This window comes from Sturnus vulgaris, chromosome 6 (assembly GCF_052056855.1).
Source record: "Sturnus vulgaris isolate bStuVul1 chromosome 6, bStuVul1.hap1, whole genome shotgun sequence".
Taxonomy (NCBI): domain Eukaryota; kingdom Metazoa; phylum Chordata; class Aves; order Passeriformes; family Sturnidae; genus Sturnus; species Sturnus vulgaris.
The window spans coordinates 39,914,133-39,933,115 of record NC_142248.1 but is presented as its reverse complement, the minus strand read 5'-3'; the positions used below and the strand labels follow the sequence as shown (position 1 = coordinate 39,933,115).

The 18,983-nt window shown below is 45.4% G+C and overlaps 1 long non-coding RNA gene across 1 annotated transcript; it reads left to right on the top strand.

Moving 5' to 3' along the window:
* Positions 1 to 7,407: 7,407 nt before the first annotated feature.
* On the top strand, positions 7,408 to 8,002 carry LOC148223444 (uncharacterized). The gene is made up of 2 exons (XR_015804343.1): positions 7,408 to 7,638; positions 7,737 to 8,002. It is a non-coding gene; the product is annotated as an uncharacterized LOC148223444 (long non-coding RNA).
* Positions 8,003 to 18,983: the final 10,981 nt, after the last annotated feature.

The following is an 18,983-nucleotide window of genomic DNA, read 5'->3' as shown; positions in this document are numbered from 1 at the left end:
TTTGACTAATCTGGGGAGTTACTTTTTTATTCAGAAATGTGGATTATTTGGGCAAATAAACTGAAGGAAGACAAGAAGAATTCTGGTCACTCTGTTGTGGCTAACGACTTCCACTTTTCAGACTTCCCTTCTCTTTGCTTCTTGGGCACCCCAAACTTCCCAGAGCTGCTTCAGGTGAGGGTGGCAGCTCATGAGTGCTTGAGCAATTCATTCTGGTTCTCCTCTCTGCCCACAGTAATGACATTTCCCCATCTCTCTGCCACATCTCACCTTTGAACAGAAATTGCTCCTAAATATATTGATATCACAGAAGTTTCAAGTCTTTAATCTCCTTTTTTTTTTCTTTTTTTTCTTTAAATTTTTTGCTTTCTAAATTTTTTTCTTTGATTTCATCCACCCAGCAGTGTCTGCAGCTTCAGTTAGGGCTTAGGAAGCTCTAAGGGTGAAAAAAGAGCAGTGCTGGGAAAAAAGGCCAGTGATTTTGAGGTTTTTCCCAGGGAAAGAAGAATCGCACTGAGAGGCAGGACAAGACTTTACAGGCATTACAGTGCAATGTCAGCCTAGGATCTATTCTTGCTGATTTTCCCTTCATAACCCAGGCCACTCCATGGTCACCTTGTGAATCTGAGAGCTTAATTTAGGCTGAAATTCTCTTTTCCCCTGCAGTGTATATGCCCCTCTCCAAGCAGCAGCAAAGTCTGGAGGTAATTTGTGAACTGGCTACTCTGGACAGGTTTTCATGGGCCCGGGAAAACCTATATTTATGACCCAGAATTTACTCACTGCTTGGTTCCATTTCTTGTCCCTAAATGACACAAAAAAGGAAATTTTGGGTTTTGCATGGGCAGGACATGGTGACCTCCCCCTTAGCCCTGTTGTTGGAAAGAGAATAATTTCTTCCAGGTTTCTGAAATCCAGACCAGTTTCCCCAATATGTACACAGTGGATAAAACTTCAGCCAAAACAACAGATATTTGAAAAGATATAGAGTAGAAAACCAAGGGAAACCAAACCTTTTTCAAATCAGTCCTACCAAACTGATCATTCCATAGCAAAAATGTTGCCTCCTGTTCTCTCTGGCGTTCCTGTGGGTAGCCAGCACTCCATTTAAGAGATTAGATAGTCTGTATCTGCAAATCCTGCTAAGCACACAGTGAACCAGAGGAGGAGGTTTGTCTCAGTTCTCAGGCAATCTTGTTCTTTGTGTTCTTATCCCTTATGATTTGACATGACAACAGGAAAATAAGCCACTGGAGTTGTGAAATTCAATGTATTATTACTCTGCTGTGATTCTTGAATAGAGGAAACATGAAAAGATGTGCATGTTCCTAAGAAAGCACCTCCTCAAAAACTAAAACGAAGGAAGTAGAAATTAAAATCCATAAAATACATCATCTCTCTGTTAGTCTCTGTACGTCTGTTGTTAACAAAGTTTTTTGAAGTTGACTCAGCCTCCCACTGAAATCTCCAAAAATATTTATGTTCCTCTGAGGGATATTTGATCCAGGCCCCACACAGAAAATCAAGAAAAATAGTCCAAGAGCCAGTGTATACCCACAGTATTTTGTGTGTCCCACTCTCTGAGAGGTGTCTGGGTGTGCACACACCTATTTCATTGCTTCAGGGTCTTGTGCCACTTGTCCACACTTGCCCTCCTTTGCAGATTTTGTCATACACGCTGGAATATTTTTTTGTGGAAGCAGGGTGTGTTGGCAGAGGGAGGGAAGGGCTGGCACATGCCCACATCCAGCTCTGATAGCAAACTGGGAAGTGTGTGCCATCTGGGAGCTCCCAGATAACTCAGACTGGGTTTATCACAAAAGTACATATGCAAGCCCATTTAACTGCTTCTGCCCTGGAATTAAACCAACACAGCCATGTTCACTGCACACCTTACAAACACAACCAGGAAGAGAACATTTCTTCAGCTCAGACAGCAGTGGCAAATATTTCAGAGTGATATTTCCTGTCACTGTCCAGGAGCTTATAACAATAACTATGTCATCCTCCTGGAGGAACTTAAGGCAGGACTGATTTTGCCTGGACTATTCTCCAAGTGCATTTTGGAGGCACACCTGAGCAAAAGGGCATTTTGGTGACCACATGCTGCCCTGTGACCTGCTCCCTCCTCAGCCAAGACCCTGGTTTGGCTGTGCCAGCTTCCAGGATCCCCCACACCACCCTCATCCAAGGGTGGCAGAGACTGCTGGGGGGACATGGCAGAGAGATGCTGTGCAGGAAGCAGCAGAGCAGAAGTGTTTCAGGGCAGGGAGCTGGAGAGGACCAGCACAACTGGTGGGTCATGCTGGCACTAAGGTGTGAGGAGAAGGTTCCCTTTTCTCCTTGGCTGCACACTGGGAGTGCTGGGCTGCTGTAAATACCCAAATTCGTCTTTGGCAGCTCTCAGGAAGCTGTGCCCACCTAGGAAGGCAGGTGCAGCTGAGCCTGACCTGGCAGAGCTGAGGGAGGTGCTGGGTTCAATCCTGGCAGCACCAGGCACTGAGGCTGAGTGCTGGTGCCTTGAGGCACCAAAGAGGAAAGTCTGTCTGTCTCTGTGGTCATGTAAAAGCTAAAAGAAGGGTTTTTTGAACTGTGTGCTTGTCTTTGCACCAAAATTTGGCTTCAATTCTTCGTTGCATCAATTCCTCATTCTTGGTCATGGTGCAGCTCCCTGCCCTTGCTTCACATTGGCGTTTTGATGCATCTTAGAAGTGTATTTTTTCTTCATTATTTGTCTGACTGATTGCCTGAGCATTTTTTTGTTCCTTGTTTGGGACCTCCCACTTTGTCCTCTGCTATTCCAGTGTGGTGACAGCATGAATTCTTCTGGTGTGAATGTTTCTGTGAATATAAATTCTCACCAGCTTTTGCAATGCTTCATGTGTGCCAACATCCTTGGAAAGTGTAGAGCTGGGGTAGCAAATGCTGCCACACAGTCTTCATTTGAAGAAATCATGAAGAAGATTGTGGGAGATGTCTATATCTGGCTCTAGTTTATCTGAACATCTGTTAGGAGAATGGGACTCTCCAAAAGCAGACATGATTATTAATGAAACTCAGGATTTGTATGTGTTAGCTGAATTTCACAACTCCTTCCAAGTAGTGAGGAAAAATATTTAGGCCTGATAATAAGTAATGAATCCAGATGTTTTTAAAGAAGATGAATGTATAGCCACTGGTTGTAGATAAATCTTTTCTTTAAAAAAGCATTTGAAAGAAGGGTACAAATTATTTCATTAGTTTTGGACTACTGGTCCTAAGATGCTGTCTGAAATTCGAGTTTACATGTGCTCCAGCAAGTCTTTTGCTTAGAGGATGCAAGAAGCAGCATCCAATGTTTGTTTTTTCTCTGACCTACCGCTGAGTAATTGAATCATCCCAAGCACCAAGCTAATGTTTTTCCTCCCTAGGAGAACATAATGTTACTGGGAAAAGGAGAAGAGGGAAAAAAAATCAAAAAGGCAGCTGCAGGTATTTATTCCAAATGTTGCACAGTGTGTATCTAAGAATAGGAAAGAGCCCTTTTTGGCTGAAGAAAATGTTCAAATATCCAAATGAGCATGGATGGTAGTGCTGAACCTGACACTCATGGGGTCTAGGAGGGTGCAGCAATCCTGGCTGATGGCATTTAAATGTAGATAGGCAAACACAAAAATATAGGCCTTCACTTTTGGTGTATTTTTTAACACTCCCAGGGTAGAAATCTGCATTATTGCTGCCAGAACACCAGTTCAACAGTCTGGCTATTGCAAACAAGATGCTGAAAGAGGACAAGCTGAGCTCATTCTGACTCTTAGTGAGGACCCAAACCAGCATCCATCTCTCAGTGATGTGGATGGGCTAACTGCTTTGGGCCAGGCTCTGCTGTTGGTAAATTTTTAATTCTGTCCTGTGGGCAGGCAGAGAAATTAGGCAGAAACTCCTTCTCCACTGTTCTGGGCACAGGCTGGCTGGTCACCAGTAGATGCTAAGGTATCAAAAACATTTTCTTTGCCAGTCTGTGTCTTAGTCTGCCTGCTCTCAGAAAAATATGGACACTTACTGAAAGGAAATATTTTTTTTTCTCCTAGTAGTGTTGTCTCACAAGACGAGCATCTTTGGGAAAAAGGATGGAAAGGAGGCTACCAAACCATGGTAGGCTGCATTAGCAAAAGCAGAGGCTGCACAGTTCTCCTTCCACATGAGATCAAGAGACTTGAGTTGTACAGAAGACCCCAGAGTGCAGAGGCAGCACTGGCAGGCAGGAAGCCTGGAGACTTTAATTTCACAGATAGGGCATGCCTGTGGCTTTTGCAGCCTATCACATGCACATTGTCCCTTGGAGAATATAGAAGGAAAAGGAAAGAAATACAATTAGTTAAATAAAGCAAGAGTTTCCTGCATGTCTGGTGTTTGCTGCTTCTATGGACAAGGTGCTGGGGCCCTAGCAATCATTTTTGATTTTGCAAATAGAAACTGTTTTGTGCAAAATAGATGTCTTTTGAATGTCTGTTTTCTGAAAAAAAAAGAATCGATTTTGGTCTTTTTGGTTGATGAAATGTGTCTGTGGGGTTTCGTTGAAGTGCTGCCTTTAGTTTTCCCGATTTCTTAGCTCCACAAAGGCTTATATTTCCAGAATAAAAAGAAATTATATCTGTATTCAACCAGAGCACTGAGTCAGGCAGATCAATCTCTGCATTTCACCTGTCTGTTATGCTCTGTATCTCTGGTATCAGTGGTCACATCAGTGTCCCTGTTCAAAGCCCCTTCCAGGAAGGGCTACCCTGGGGGGCTGGCTGGCAGTGATGCCATTCTGGGAGGTCCCATGTCACTGAGCTCCTCCCCCCCTCCCAGTGTTCGCAGGTGATCCAGGTGCCATGTGTTTGCTTTGCTGTACCAGCTCAGCTAAAATTGTTGGAGTGTCATCTCAGAAGTGGCGTTGCTGTGGGCACTGTGATTTCAGCTGAGCTGCAGCATCCCCAGAAAGCAGACCTGTCTGGGTATCCAGTCGTGTCAGAGCACCAGCACAGAGTGCTCATGGCAGCTTCAGTGAGGGATGCAAATTGCTGCCTCCATTGCGTGTGTGAGGAGCAGGAGCAGCCCTGATGAGGCTGGTGCAGTTACACGTGCACAGCCTGGATCTAAATCCAACCCCTGACATTAAACAGCCCCGAATGCTGAGATTTATTTTAGGATAATGCAATCAGTGCTTTAAATAAGGAGTTTTAATGGGAAAACATTGCCAAGGTGCAATTTCCTGCTAGCAGTTAGAAGTGCAAATACGGTTCAGGTGAATCTCTACTTCAGCAGGGGTTTGGCTGTAATTTGTTCACTGGGTTGAAAACATACCTGCCTTCCCAGCAGGGACACAGGAACTTACCAGTTCTTCAGACCTCTTGTGTACTGTGATTTGATATTACAGTAAATCCAGCTTTAGAGTTCCCAGAACAAGAACAAAAGTACCAAATCCTATGGCCCAAAGTGCTGATATTGCTGCATAAACTCCCTCTGCTTGTCCAAGTGTGCACTGAAGGCACTGCTCCTGTAGCACTGCACTTTTATGGCACTTTGGCTGTCATCTGCCTTCCTGGAGCTGGAAAAACAACCAGCCCAGAGTCTGACCTGTGCTTTATGGCCAGGTGGAGCTATCATATGCCTCTGGCTGCTGCACATCCCATCCACACTGCTGAGAGCTGGGCTACAGCCCTGGGGAGCTACACCCGGAGCTGCAAAGCTGCCTAAAAACAGGCAGTGCAGCTCCACGCTGTGGGGAAGGAGGGAAAGCAGACGGGTTTTCCACTCACTGGCGCTCGGTGGCTTTCCTTTCTGCTGGGATGCTGAGGGAGCTTTGCTGACTCCTCCTTCCCCAGGTTTCCCCTTGTCCCTTCTGTGGTGTGGGGCTGGGAGCTGCCCCCTTCCTCAGGCTGCTTTTGCAATCTCCCCTGAGCTGTGCTGTGACTCCTGCCACTTTGCATTTTTTTTTCTACTTATAGGCTTGGAAAACAACAGCAGGTGAGTTTGGGAGGATATTGCACAGAGGATCAACGAAGCCCCATGGAGGACTTTGCTTTCTTTCTTCACAGGTGTGTTTCTGCCCACAGGGGGTGTCTGTGGCAAAATTTCCTGTGCTTCCATGGGGATCAGCCCTAAGGAGGGGTTAATGTTCGATTGCTTTGCTGCTGCTGCCAAAACCACCTCGTCCAGGTGACTGTGCCATCCTTTAGGAGGAGGTGCCCCACTGCTCATGTGGCACACAGAAATCTCTAGTGCTGCACTGCCAGGGCTGGCTCCCCACTGGTTAGCACTCACTAAGGTGCTGCTGAGGTCCTGAGCATCGATGGCTGTGGCAGCTGAGTGTGGGGTAAACCCTTTCCTCAGGAGCCAGCTGCTGGTGGCCAGGCAGCCCACGGTGCTGCAGGTAAGGCTAGTGATGAAACCAGGCTGCCTGTGCCAGGGCTGCCAGCTGGGGGAGAGCGCTGGGTGCTGCCAAAAGACATGCCTGATGCAATATTCCTGGGAAGGGTGGCAAAGGCACACTTGTTGTTGATCAATCAAGCTTGGCTTCAGAAGGGATAACTCGCAAGACTGATCCAAAAAAGTTGCTGCTCCGTGTGACCCATTGAGTGGCAAGTGCTGAGGGTGTTTTGGGGCATCCAGCAATGGTTAGCAGCTGGTTTCATCTTGAATGTTTTGCCCTGGTTTGAACTTCTCCCAGGCTGCCCTTGGAAGATCACCAAGTGAAGAGGGCAGCAACACAGTTTCAGCTTGGTATTGTCAAATTGCTTTCCTAATATTTTGGCTAAAAAAGGCAGTTGTACCCTGCCACTGTCATAGCTTCCAGCAAGCTGTCTTTTCATCTCTACCCCTAAATGTCATCAGCAGTGACATGGATCCCTGAGAGTCTTGTTAGTGCATCTTGCTGGCGGCATCTCTATTTGATCCCAAATGACAGTCCCAGCCATCTGTACTTGGATCCTGGTACTCCTAACAAGGCAAGAAGTCCACTTTCCTTGCCTAGGAGGAGTTTATGCCAATCTTCAGCATTACCATCCAACACTGGGGATGCCCTTTTTTCCCTTTTGCCAAGTCAGGTAAGGTTTCTTTGGTGGCAGACACCTGGATAGAGGTGTGTTCAGTGCACTATTTAGCTTGCTTGGATCTTTTCAAGTGCAGTTTGTCTGCTGCCCTGATAACTGTGCAATGGCTGGAGGCTGCCTTGAACTGCCTGTGGTATTTGTTGTGCTGCTTTTATTATATTTTCTCTTTACATGCTGCATACCCAGGGAGGTGCCTGATGACTGCTCATGTGCCTGAAAACTGGAGTAGTTTAGCAGCTTGAATGTGGGGAGATTGGGGATGTAGTCTGCCATGTTGCATGCTTTTATTCTGCTCATGTTTTCACCATATGAATATTTCATTCCGGGTCTGGCCTCACTTGGATTGCAAAGTTACATAATTTTACTGAAGCTGATGTATCCAATACCAATGGCAGCCCTACAGCTTCTTCTTCCTGTCTCGGGATTATCATGTCCCAGATCTGGGACTCAGCTGTGCAGAGTCCACTTGTGGGAGCTGTCTCTCAGGCAGCTCTGCAGAGTGTCCTGACACCTCTCCAGCCCCTCTCACCCTTGGGGACATAATCCAGTGCTGCCAAAGAAGGTACTTTTAGAAGGCCTGAACATCTTGTGTGTAATTTAGAATCTCCTCAGGGGTATTTGGATCCTGCCAGGCTTTAATTTTGCTTTGCTTAATTGCAGGTTTGGTTTGTTTTCTGTGTGATGCTGTGAAATATCTGGGAACTCACCGTGCTTACCATCAGTCCCTGTGCCTGTTTGCCTTCTGCTTTCTTCTGAAATCATATCACTTCAAATCAGTACTACCTTTCCCCCCTCTCTTTCTTGAAGCTTTGACATAATTCTTTCTCTTGCAATACTTACTGTTGTTGACCTGTGTGTCATTTGCTGATAAACCCTGCCCTTCACCATTCAGAAATAAAGTATTTGCAGTGCATTTTTTTCCACCAGATTTTCCTCCTCTGCTTTGTCCTTTGTCCTCCTCTGCATTTCCTTGTAAATAACTTCTGGTGCTGTTTTTCCATGTATTTCTGGGCTTTTCGAGGCCTGTTTAGCAAATCAGCTATGTGTCCATCTCACACATTTGTGAGCGTTTGGAGAGGGTCTTCTTAATTATATCTGTGCACATTTCCAGCTCTTGTGTGGCAGACAGCTCCTTTGAGTATTTCTGGACACTACCCTGGAATCTTGGTGTTGTATCTGCTGCCTGTTAAGTACAGGCTCTTTCCCCTCTGCTGTGAGCCCACAGATCCTTAAACAAGTGAAGCAAGTGACTGAATTTTTCCTGGCTGTGGCTGTGGCCCTGCCTTACCCAGAGGATCCCTGTTTTTTGGGGTGCTGCCATGGAGGTGCTGGCTGTGTGTGCAGCAGAGGAGCTGCAGAGTGTCCCTCTGCACGTAGGCACACACAGCTGCAGCTGCTGCCCTCCTCTCGACGTGACCCCAGGCAGCAGCTTTGGGCACTGGCCCCAGGAGAGAGCAGGGATGGTTGGGGAGGGGCACGGAGCTCTCCAGGGCACCAGGATGCTGTTGGGAGCAGGGCTGCACTGCTGGGAAGGGACTGTGAACACAGCGATGGATGCAGAGCTCCTGAGATGTACACTCTGGGCTGCAAGGGAGCAGGACCTGGAAGCCACTGGTCACTCTTGCAGGTGATGGGAGGCTGTTATGGTGTGTGAGGAACAGTGTGATGGGACTTGGGCTCAGCTCTGCTATCTCCTTGCTCAGTGTCCTTAGTCTTGTCACTGTGCTACCCAGACTGAAATGTCTCTGCCCATTACATGGGGATTTGGCTTTTTTTGTGGTGCATTTTAAGATTGGCAGATTGACAGCTGTACAAAAGAGAAATCTTATTCTTTCATCAGTGATTCCTTCAGCAGGGCTAACCCTAAGCCAACCACTGATCCAGATGCTCCTGGAATGGACTGGGGAGTTTATACATCAGTTCCTTGCTGAAATGCTGTCACATCCAAATTGTGATTTATGATTCTGAAACTCTCTCAACACCTTTCTAATTTTTTAATAAAGATACTTTACTGAAGTATTCCACTTCAAGTCCAGCACTATTCCTATGCTTCAGATAAAAACAGAGTAATTGCTGAAGCAACAACTTCATTCAATGTAACAGTTTAACAGACCTCTCAGCATGGCTGAGAAAGGAAAGCTTGCCCCCTGGAGCCATCCCCAGGTGGCGAGTCAGGAAGGCAGAACAGCAGATTAGTAACTGCTCTGCTGATGTCTTCTTAATACACCAGCATTATATTGGCATGGAAATTGCAGGCTTCCCTCTTTGACATAGTTATGGTGATAAATTAGGTACACAGAAGAACTAATGATGAAATTAAATGGAGTTATGAATATATATAAGATCACTTTCCCAAGGTCAGCTCTGGATGACACAGCAAAGGCATTATAATAACAGGTAAGTGTCAGTCAGTGGTGGGCAGCATCTTGCTGGAGCCTAAATGCAAACCTTTGTTCAGAGAATGCAAAGAGAGGAGGAAAACGGGAGCTTTGAAGTTCATGACATCTCCCTCTGCTGTCAGAGGAGTCCTGTTTTTAACAGGGAATTTGGCCACTTGCCATCCAGGTGCTGAACGAAGCCCTGCACCCCCCACACAGTGTACTTTGTTTGGAAGCCAGGACTGGAGAGCTGACCTCTGGATGCTTCAGACACACATCCTGTGCGGGCATCCAGTGTTCCAAAGCAGGGAACTTGGGCTTTTTGGATGCTACTCAGCATTTCAGAAGGCAATTCTATCTACTTGGCCCCATCCCAATCTCTCCTGTATAACCCAGAGCAAGTAATTTGGGTCAGCATTTCAACAGTGTCTGGTGACTTTTTTATTCTTTTTTAAAGCACTTGATGTTTGATTGTTTAGCTTTGGGCAACTAAACTGGATTCAAGCCAAAGCTACTAACGTCAACTCTGCAAGTAGGGCTCTCTGAAGTAGTATATCCCAAGTACAGGACTCAAAATTGCCAGTTATTTCTGAAAAGCCTGGTCTTACATCCTCTGTGGTGCACAAAGAGATAACAGTGCTTCCTTTGCCTCCAGGAATGCTGAGGGCATGGGTACAGTAAAAGTAGAAGGGCACTCTCAGACTCAATGGATTAAAAAAATGTCTCAAGTAGATTTTATTTTCTTTTTATTTGATTCCATTTCCAAAGTCTCTGTAATTACTACCATACAGAAGTCATACAGCTCTGCAGGCTTTGCCCCACAAGTGTCTCCTATGTCATTGCAGAGGAGCTGCACACCCTGCAGGGAAATGCTTTGTGAAGTGGTTCTTGAGAGACATCCCCGTGCTTTCTAAGTGATAGAAGTTCCATCCACATTTCACCAATGACCTTGCCCAGAGCTGAAGCTCTGAAGTAAAGTCTCTGCAACTCTGTAAGTTGTGTGTATGCAGCAGATTTTTTTTGGTACTTTTTTTCCAGTGAGGATGTCCTTTGCTAAGGTGAGGGCATTGAGATGATCAGTTTTCATTCCACTTTTGTTTGCAGTTTGTAGAATAAATGGAAAGGAGCTGTATTTCCTTTTTAGTTGGTGAGTGGGTCTGGTTTCTACCCCATAGCAAAGAGAGGGGAGAGTAATGCTCCCAGAGGAGTGCCTGGGCTGTCCCAGCTCTGCAGGAACTGGGAACTGCTGCTTCTCAGGAAGGAAACTTTACCAGCCAATGTCCTCTGTGTCAGGGCAGTGAAATCCAGCCTTGTGGGAGTCAGGGATGGGGAGAGCTGACAGTGGGGTGGGACTGAACAGGCCCTTGCAGATGAGCTCTGCTTCTCCAGGCTGAGACTGTGCTGTCCCAACGCTGGGCAGTGGGAGATGGTCCTGCAGCCACCCACGGCGACATCGCGGCTCCGTGCGCTGGAGCAGACCCTGACCCAGTTTGTGTTCTCCAAAACCTCCTCAGAAATTTATGGGGAATGAGCTAAGATATGGGGATTTTAATTCCCCTTAATTTCCAGCCCTTGGAAAGCACTTCCCGGTAGGAATGCGGCTCTCCCCATCCCGTCTGTCACCCAGGTCGCTGCGGTTCCTGTCCCAGGTGCAGTGGCAGCTGCAGTGGCAGCAGTGGCAGCAGTGGCAGCAGTGGCAGCAGTGACAGCAGTGGCAGCAGTGGCAGCAGTGACAGTAGCCATCTCGTGGCAGCAGTAGCCAGCTCGTGGCTGTAGTGGCAGCAGTGGCAGCAGTGGCAGTAGTGGCAGCAGTGGCAGTAGTGGCAGCAGTGACAGCAGTGGCAGCAGTGACAGTAGCCATCTCGTGGCAGCAGTAGCCAGCTCATGGCAGCAGAGGGAGCCACGGGCTCGGGCTCCGCTCCCTGCGCTCCTCCGGCCCCTCCGCTCACTCCTGAAGCACAAACCAGCAGCCGCATGGAGTATGAAGATGTGCCTGATTTTTCAGGCATGGAGTGCCTTTGTCTCTAGTGCCAAGCATCATGTACTTGGAACTTTTACCAGGTAGGGAAACACAATGTTAACATCGTAATGTACAGTTTTGAAATTCCCATCTCAGTGGGAGGCAAATTCTGAGGCAGAGATTTCCAGCATGCTGTTTCAAGGCGAGAGGAAAAGAAAAAAAAAAAAAAAAGAGAAAGAAAAAAAAAAAAGAAAAAAATAAAAGAAAGAAAAACAAAGGAAAAAAAACATAGAGAGAAAAGTAATAGCAAGAAGCCAGTAGCTGCTGATTAAGGACCACAGCACATCGGAGAAAGCACAGCCTTTTAGGGCTGGCTTTGGACTCAGGCAGGAACGAGGTGCCCTGGTACTTTCTGCCTACTCCCGTTCCCTAGAAAGAGTTTTGCAACAAAATTCCTGCCAGCAGGTGCATGCTGCTGCAGGCTGGAGCACCCCTTGTCCTTGGAGCATGCTGCTGCTGTGAGATGGAGTGAAGCTGGAACTGTTAGCCCATGAAATCCCATGAAATAACATGAAATCCCAGATAAATGTGGGCTCTCTGCAGTAATGGGGGATATAACTTCAAATGGCTCAATAACACTATAGCTCTGCTATCTCCTACACCATAATATATAAACTCTTTTGTGGATCTAAATGGAATTTCTTCGACATTTCCTCAAATTGCATTGTTTTAAGGTACCTTTGCATTTTTATTGGCAACCCAGTTGTAATAGATGGAATCCATATAACATTGATGCTGCTTTCTAGGACATGCCTGGTAGCTGTGAAATATAAACCAATAAGGTTTTGGACTACAGCTTAATCTTATCAGCAGAATTCAGGTAGTGTGGGACTGAAATTGTGCTACTAACAAGTGTTTCCAGCCATCACTGCCACGATGAAATGGGATGGAAAAATCAGGAAATAGAGCTGTGTCTGGATCCACACAGCTCCTGAATGCAGCAGCACAGAGAAAGGAGCTGGCTGTGCCTGGCAGCAGTCTTGTGATTAAAATAAACAGTTCTGTGCTCCTCATATGCTGCAACTCCAACCTTACCTCACTGAGTCTCCCAAGCCAGGAGACATAAATCCTCTTCAACTACAGAGACAAACTGCAAGCGATTGCAAGAAAATGTGAATAGTTTACTGATATTTTTAGGAAGTTCTGTCCTTCTAGGTTTAGAATGAAGTGAGGGCTGACAGCGCCTTGGGGATTGCTGTGGGTATAAGCCAGCACCTCAATTTATTTCAGTTCCTCTAGGAGCAGAGATACATCATTGTAGCTGCTGGGATCTTGATCTGGATGTGCAAAATCCACCCTAACAGCTTGCCAATATAATCTCTTAATGCCACCATCTCTCCTGCCTAATGTTCTACCCCATGGTGCTGTGTTATTATTAGGCAGCTTATATAGTGTAGGTTAAACTGGAAAAACCTCTGTTTCTTAGCAATTTATAGCCCCCAATTATTGGGGTCTTAAGGTCACATAAGCCTATGTGCATAAGCTAACTCTTTGGAGAGCAGGAGGTGACTGCTTGGAAATTACTGCACTTAGCTCAGAAATTTAGCTCAGAAAGAACAGCAGAGAGATGTTTAAAGAAGCCAATGCTTGAAGCAGGACAGCTGGAAAAATTTAAGATATATGTAGCCCCTTTGCTTCTTCTGATCTTTTGAGGGCTGAGTTGCCTTCACTCCACTTGTCTGGCTTTAAACAGCTGCCTTAATAACCATGCCCATAGCCAGATATCCATGCTAAGGGAAGGCAAATCTGCTGTTTTTCAGTACCTAAAGGGATTTTCCTTCTTGCTGGACATTGGTGCATCTTTGACCCTAAGATTTCCTTGTATCCCAGTCCCACAGAGCCAGGCTGCAGCAGTCCTTCAATCCCAAATCCAGCAAGGAGGGAGGCAGTGCACAAATGCACATGTGCAAAAATGGTCTCTCAGATATTGGCTCCAGACCTCTTGTCCAAGTCTTTTTGTGCTGCATTGCTGCTAAGCCAACATCCCTGCTGCCCAGATGCATGTGCCATAGCACTGTTCCTGTCCTCCTCTGCTCCTCCTGTGGTCCTGGAGCTGTGACATGAGGTCAGCAGTGTCACGGGGGCACTTGTACATCCCTTGCATCGTTATTTGTTCCCAAGGACTGTCCTCTAACTGTTTAATTAGTCCCTTCAGTAATGAACCGTACACCGTTTGTTCTCTTTCAGTTGATATCTACCCTGTAGGAATCAGGGGCTCCTGAGAGCTGTCACACATCAGAGTATTATGGGGACCCTGGGGAGAGCAATCACGTGTGGGCTTTAGTAATAGCCCAGGCAAGCAGGGCAATAAACCAGTCCCAAATGCCTGCTTTTAAACACTGAGACAGAGAGAGACTGGGGCTGGTCTATACTGTGCTTTTTAGCTTCTCTCCCTCTCTCCAGTGATGCCGGGACCTGTGGGTGCACCTCCCCTCAGCTGTCAGGTGTCATTCTGCCAGGCAAAGCACAGCAAGAGTTGTTTGCCAGAGCATGTCCAGCCAGGGGCAGCAGGAGGGTGGAGAGGTGACAACCAGGGCCCCACAGCCAGAAGCAATGCCTCCCTGTGGGGTGGCTGAGGCTCGGATGCAGCACGTGTGGCACTTGGGATGATGGGCTGTTCTCTACAGCCTGAATTTCCCACTCAGGTATTTCTGACATGAGAAAGCCTTGAATTTCTGATGGCTTGCCAGAAATTAATAGCAAACTAACCCCCGTGAAGGTGCTCCTTTGATATTTTTATTACTTGAAATTCAGAAGCTTGCTGTGGCCTCAGTCCTTGAATTTTCCTCTAACCCATCTGTTGGAGCAAGCAAAGCACCACTGACCTCGGTGTGAGGGTGGATGCAGAGGCTCCTTCACTGGCCAAAAGAATGATATAAAGGTGATTTTCCTGCTGCATATTGCTCTCAACCTGTACCATTGCATACCTAAAGTCCTGCTGGTTCTTGCAGACTGATGGATTTGAAAATGCCAGCATTGCTAAACACTCTGTTTAGGATTTTTAAACGTTTAATTTGTAGCAATGGAGACTAAATTGAGAATTAAAACCATGCACATCAGTCCCAAGGGAGTTTCCCTCTTCCCTCCCACTCCATCTGGAATGAAGAGGAGTTGGAATTATACATGAATTAATGAATAAGTAATAGAGAGTCACACAAATAAATTACAGATGCAAGGATTTTTTTTTTAAATCATCCACAAGTTAATATTTATTTATGTAACTTGCAGAATTCCAGCCAATGGCTGTATAAATATTAATTACTAATTAAATTTTAATAGCGGAGCAAAACCCCTGTATTTGCTAAATGTATGTATTAAAGCCATCATTATTTGTTTGGACAATTAGGCTTGTTTGTGACTTTGGTCAAGCGCTGATAAGAATACAATTTTAGAGCAGGGGACATCCTGGATTAATCATGCTTTTTGCTTTGATTGCAATTGCTCAAAGAGAGGATGAATTAATTATTTTTTTTTTACATCCCATGAGGAGATTATAACAAATTTAAAAAGAGCCCTCGGCAAAACAGGGGCATTGCTGTACTCCCAATTGTGCATCCCTGCTACATATTTGACAGATTTCCAATACAAAGAGGAGGAGGACGAGGAGGAGGAGGAGGGTGGCTTCTCAGCCATCAGCCTGCAGTGGCTGTCCCCATTTAGAGCAGCTGATTGTCTGGCCTGTGGCAGCACTTCCCCATTTATGTGTCTCTTGGCAGCCCAAAGGCTCCCCTGCAATTGCTGTTTTTGCAGGCTACCATGGGTCATTTTGCATTAATGTCCCTGTGTATCACTTTTTGAAGCACATTGCTAAACCCACCTGGGAAGGAAGTTTTCTGGGATGAGCTTTCCTTTTCTGCAAAAAAAGGGAATATGGAAAGCTGGTGAGTCCTGGCAGTGCCATGGCTCAGGTCTGAGGCTTCCCTGGGTTTTCTCCCACTGCTTCACTGGTTGCTCCAGTTCTGCTGTGTTCTCGGTGTGTTGTCCTACTGCTCTGGGGAGCTTGTGAGGGTTTCTCAATGCCATGGTTAAACCAGGCACTGTCCCCCATGAGCCATGCTGACTAAAACCTTCCTGGTTCCCAAGTGGCTCCTGTTGATGCCTTGCCAAGATTTGGGGGCCCTGGGCTGTGACTCCCTTGGGCTCAGGAGAGGGAAGCAGGTGAAGCAGCTGTGACTGACAGAGATCTGAGACTGAAGAGCATGGCTGGTGGTACAGCTGGGAATGGGATGATTCTGCTGAGCTGAGGCTCCAGCAGCACTTGAGCTCAGGTGGTGCAACATGAGGTGAAAATGCCACGTGGTGCCACAAACATCTAAGGGGTAAATTGTCCAAAGACACTCTGGGAACTGAACACACCTATAAAAAAAGGTTAAAAAAAGAGGGTAAAAAAAAAAGGTATAAAAAAAGGGTAAAAGATGGTTTATAGGTATCTATGAATTTTTAAAGGGAAAAGTAAATATTCCAGCCAAAATGGAACCACTGCTGTGTAATCTCATGCAAAGAGCTGGTGCTACTGCCTGTGGTGCATCCCTGCTCTGGGGAGTCAGGGAGGTGTAGTTGCCCTGTGGTTTGAATTTGGATTTATGCTTTGCAACTTTCTTCTTTTAAGTCAGTAATTATGGAATTAAGCTGGTGAGACAAACCCTGAGTAAAGCAAATCAATCAGTTTCATGCTGGTGGGGAGTCAGGGTCTGCCTCCCAGTACCATCCCACTGTGATTCACCAGACACATGGTCTGTTGTAGGTAAGGACTCGTAGTCAAAAAGGTGAGACCCAGTACTCCCTGGAACATACCTGAAAAAGCTTTTAAAGGCTCGGGGCTCTAATAAGGATGGAGAGCAGATAAAACATTTATTGCAGTGCTTTTTAATTTGGCCTCATTTAATTACAGGGACACTACTGGTTAAAGAATTTATTAAGCAATTTTCTTACCCACTTGGAGATTGATGGAGCATACAAAGACACGAGTTGATTAAACCCAGTCAAGTTTCACTCAGATTTCTGAAACTAGTAATCTCTAAGGTCTGAAAAGACAAGTACATGACTCAGAATTCTATGCAACAGCCCCGGGTACCTCCCCAATGAACTCTCCTGGATCCCTATGTGTTCTTTGGTTCAATAATAGTGGATGGCCATTGAGCATGTCCATTTTAAGTAGAAGGAAGAAACAGAGACAGGAAATAAATTAAGCTGGTTACAAGCACAATAAAACAAAGTGCACAAATTTAAATGTAAAACATTGAAAATGTACCAGAAGTGATTAAGACAAACCAGTGATAGGAGTCTGAACTGGAGCCCTGGCTAATTCTGTACTGCAAAGATATAAAAGAAAATCAATATTAAAAAAAATGGACCTTTATCACAGAACCTGTTAAATGGTGTATGCAACAATTTAAAAGAAATTACTTGTGAGCCAGAAGTGCAGCAAAGAAACATCTAAATAATTGGCATTTAAAGAATTAACATAACATTATTCCAAGATAGCAAGGGAAGTAGTCAAGCACTCTTCTAATGTTCATGTAAAACCAGGCAGCTTTTACAGTGCACCCTCAACCTTGAATGCATTTGCTTAACCATTAGCCTCAGATCCCAGCTCTCTCTAGGCAATATAAGCATTCACTAATGCATGGACCAGCCTGTTCAGATCAGGGTTAATTTTGTCTTGTCCCTGACCTCACTATTAGGTGATGAAATGACAAGCCAACATGAGCCTTGCTCTATCTCTGCTCCTCCTGATACTATGAGCAAAATTCCTGATGGACAGAGAATTAAATCAGCATCTCCTAAATAAGCCATTGCTCCTTTGGAAAATGGATTTCTCTGTCAGTGGTTGACATCAACAAATACAAGATGTTGTGGCATTGCCATGCATCCTTCATTGATCAAATGTTTATTTCAGTATGGTGCTCCTCTTTTAATGGCATGTTGCAGATGTTCATTAAACAAATACTCATTATTTCAGCAAAACAAAGTCTGTCCTTCATTCCTTCTCAGTTAACTCTTCTTTCTACAGCTACTGCAGGTAAAAATCAGCAGACAATACCAATGCTAGTGTGCAAAATTCTAAATATTTTGGTGTCTTGTGTTGGATTTTGGGCTCCCCAGGCAGTTTTGGACTGGCACAGCCCAACAAGGACTTTTGAACAGACAAAAAGTGAGGGTGTCTTAGTGTACTGAAATGCTGATGGCCAAGCTGATGTCTGTGCAGCCAGGCCAGCTGGGAGCTGATGCTCACAGACCAAGCCCTCAGTCCTTCAGGCTGTGGGATTAAAGCTCTCTCTTTACTGTGTGACTCTCAACAAGGCTCAGAGCAATGACAGCACTGCCAGTTTCTGCTGTCTCTGCTATCATGCATGAGGAGCAGTTGGCTCTGGCTGACACAGGCAGTCCAGGGAGCACAGGGTGGGAACATCTTTTGCTTGCTTTGATCTGTGTGAAAGAAGTTTGTCCCTCACTCAGATGAAGATTCCCAAGTGGCTGAGGCTTAACATCCATGAGACCTTCTCTCTCTTTAATAAAAATATGCACATACACCTAGACCCTGTCCCACAGCTGCTGGGCTGGTGTTTTGTTGTGTAACTGTGCAGGCAGCACAACATCTGAGCACGGAGCATACCCAAGAGTCAGCTCCTGACATTTGGGATTCAGGCATTTGCAAACTCAAGGACTCTTTTACACAGGCTTCACATTCCCAGAGCTGTCTTCAGATTCCCTCTCTCACATGGGCTATGTGGCCTCTCCATGAGCTCAGACTTCATTTGGGACACATCACCTCTCTTGCCTTTGCTTGCCCTTGTATTTTCCATGAGGAGTCAGGAAAAGTCCCACAGTTTTGCTTATGTGTGGAAGAGTGTTAAAATCTGGACAGAGCCACATGCCTGGAGCCTGGATGTGTGTCCTGCTGTAAGCTGGGGCTGCACTGGAAGGAGCAAAGCTCAGACACAGCCCTGGTGTGAGGAGTGGGGCTGGAAAATCCCAAACTATGAGCACTCTACTCCTTTTCCTGTTTCTTAGAACTCAGATAACATATTCAAAGAGGTTTCATACTAATATTTTTGTCTGCTTTCATTTCCTTTTTTCCCCATCTACAATTATGATACATATTCAGGGTATTTTTTTCCCAGGCATGAGATTTTTCTCTCCATTTTTTCCCTTCTAGAAGTACAGTTTCTCCAATGATATTTTAAAACAAGATGGATTTGTCCATGTCTTCAGTTTTACTCCATTTTACTTGAAGTTTTGTGAGTCTAGTTCTCTGTTTCATAATATAGCTAACTTGGGGGCTGGGATGTGTTAATTATTCAATGATTTAAATGAAATATCAAAGGAGTTTTTATTGATTTGCATATAAAAGTTATGAAACGAAATATATGGCACAACAGACAAATTAGTAGGCCATAAAAAGCATGAGTGAATTAGTGTTTTATTAAAGCTTTAAGATAACATGCTGTAGTATCTGAAAAGAAAGGTCAAAAGGAAAAAAAAAAGGGAAAATTTAAATGTGTGCAC